The sequence below is a fragment of the Coenobita brevimanus genome, chromosome 33 (genome assembly GCF_032717465.1).
Source record: "Coenobita brevimanus isolate Jiangsu-jjx chromosome 33, ASM3271746v2, whole genome shotgun sequence".
NCBI classification, from domain to species: Eukaryota; Metazoa; Arthropoda; class Malacostraca; order Decapoda; family Coenobitidae; genus Coenobita; species Coenobita brevimanus.
The window spans coordinates 26,986,979-26,989,813 of NC_136986.1; the positions used below are offsets into that span (position 1 = coordinate 26,986,979).

Sequence of the window (2,835 nt, forward strand, 5' to 3'; positions counted from 1 at the left end):
GAGGTTGGATGGTGAGGATATGGAGAATGTGAGTGCATTCAAGTACTTGGGTAGTGTGATGAGTAAGGATGGAACTTTGGGAGATGAAGTACGTGAAAGGGTACAGCAGGGAAGAAAGGTTGTTGGTACACTGAAAGCAGTGATGAGAAATAGGGAGGTGAGTATGGAAGTTAAGAAGTCACTGCATGATGGTATTGTGATCCCTACCCTGACGTATGGAAGCGAGGCGTGGACCTTGCAAGAGGGGAACAAGTCAAGAGTGAGAGCAGTGGAAATGAGTTACTTGAGAGGAGCATGAGGAGTGACGTGGAGGGACAGGTTGACGAATGAAGAAGTGAAGGAACGTTGTGGGGTAGATGTGGATGTGGTTGAAAAGATTAGGAGAAATACACTGAGGTGGTTTGGACATGTGGAGAGAATGGAGAATGAAAGACTGACTAAGAGGGTGTATGTAGGTGAGGTGGAGGGAGGGAGAGGGAGGGGTAGACCGAGGATGAGGTGGAGGGATGGAGTTGAGAGGTATATGAGGGAGGGGGGGGTGAGTTGGGGGGAGGGGAGTCATAATAATAATAATGATAATAATCCTAATCCTAATCCTAATAATAATAATAATTATTATTATTATTATTATTATTATTACTATCATTATCATTATTATCATTATTATTATTATTATTTTTATTATTATTAGAATCAGTATTAGTATTGGAATTATTATTATTATTATCATTATCATTATCATTATTATCATTATAATTATTATTATTTTTATTATTATTAGAATCAGTATTAGTATTAGAATTATTATTATTATTATTATTATTATTATTATTAACGGCCATGCCACGTTGAGTACACCGCTTCCCATCCGATCAGCGAAGTTAAGCAACGTTGGGTCTGGTTAGTACTTGGATGGGTGACCGCCTGGGAACACCAGATGCTGTTGGCATCCCTACTTGTCAAGTGGGGTTGGTGGAGGGTTAGTGCCCCTCCCTGTAAAAACAATTAACTCTAAGCCCTTGGCCACCCCATTTGGGATACATGGCGTCTGGCAATGGATGGATGGATTATCATTACTGTTATTTCATGGAAAGGAATTTGATCAGTGGGAATACTAATCTCTTGTGGAACCTTAATTACTTGAGTAATTTCACCCATGATGGAAGAAAAGTCCATTCAGGAAAATATGAATGTGGAAACAAATGTCTCCACAGAAAAGGATTAGGTCCATGTAGTAAACAGGTCATGAAGTTAAAAATTGTCCATGACGAAAATTAGTCCAGAGAGGGATCTGTTACAAGAGAAACATTCCAGGGGGAGGAATAAGTACCATGTAGAAAATGGGTTAGTGGCAAAAAAACAAGTGTGGGTAAGAGACAAATAATTGGGCCATGAGGGAATAAAGCTCCTGAGGAAACAGGCCAGAGGGGGAAAAGGATCCAATGAACAGGTTCACAAGGGAAATTAGGTACAGTTGGAGAAATTTCCGCGCCGGACACTGTGTACATGACAGCAGCAGCGACAGACTGAAATGATCTGGTAACAGTGCTGGGGTGAAGCAGGGGGTGGGAGTTGCGGGGGGTAAGGTGAGTGATGGGGGAGAGGAGGGGTGTCTGTGGGGGTATGTGAGAGTTCGGGAGAGGTTAAATATCCATTAATTGTGTTAAATTCTGCGCAGATAATCATTCCTATACGATTTTTCTATTAATATTAAAAGGTAGTGGCAACAAGCTGCTAATGATGGTTCAGTATTTGATGGAATAAATTCAGTACCTATGCAGACAGGTATCGCCAATACGATCGTAACCTTATCCTTTGCCTCCGTCATTCTGTCCCTTCATCGGAAAGCTTTCTATTGTTGACCAAGAATTTACAAATATTTAGAACTGATTTCAGCTGCTTCTCATGCAAGATGCTTAACAAAGATACTGTAACATTCATTGCAACTTGTATTAAATACCGTATCTAACATCCTGTAATAGTCCACTTTATATCTGTGTAAGTCAACTATTGTTATTTTAAGACCGAACTCTGGCAGAATAAGGAAAATACATCCATTAGACTGGCGGCGTAATTTGTTATCCTTTCATAGTCGTATAGGCACCACCTGCTTAAGGATGGATGAGCATGGCCTTCATACCAGACTATAAATTTAAGCATACTCCAGTCAACACTTTCTTAGGGCCAATCCCTCATATCTTAATAGGCCTATATAACTTTATGCTTATGTGCAGACGTGTGTGATTGTACGAGTATTAAACGTGCATAATCTGTCTGTCTGTCTGTCTGTCTGTCTGTCTCTCTCTCTCTCTCTCTCTCTCTCTCTCTCTCTCTCTCTCTCTCTCTCTCTCTCTCTCTCTCTCTCTATATATATATATATATATATATATATATTTGCGCAGTAGATTACACAGTCACATTGGTAACCTTTCGTTTGGCAGGAGTAAGATACAATATCTCTCTCTCTCTCTCTGACACACGCAGTAGATCACCGTAAATACAGTCACACTGGTAACCTTTCGGTTAACAGGAATAAGATACAATCAGTCTATTTTTCAGTTGTCATCTATAGTGAATACGGACATAATGTCGCTATTAAATATGGTGATACATTTGACAAAATACACACGACACTCACACAAAATTACCAGCACTATATATGACTTGCACTGTGCAAATTGTGCAGGCATCTAACGTTTTACGAAATTTTCATAATGTATTATCTACAAACGTGTTAGCAGTAGCGGTCGCCCCGTCCACACAATTGTTCTAAGCAGCTTACACACACACACACACACACACACACACACACACACACACACACACACACACACC

General features: G+C 40.1%; 1 non-coding gene across 1 annotated transcript; it reads left to right on the forward strand.

The window, feature by feature from the left end:
• The first annotated feature begins 830 nt into the window (after window positions 1-830).
• Window positions 831-949, forward strand: LOC145395962 (5S ribosomal RNA). The gene has a single exon (XR_013896689.1). It is a non-coding gene; the product is annotated as a 5S ribosomal RNA (ribosomal RNA).
• The last annotated feature ends 1,886 nt before the right edge of the window (window positions 950-2,835 follow it).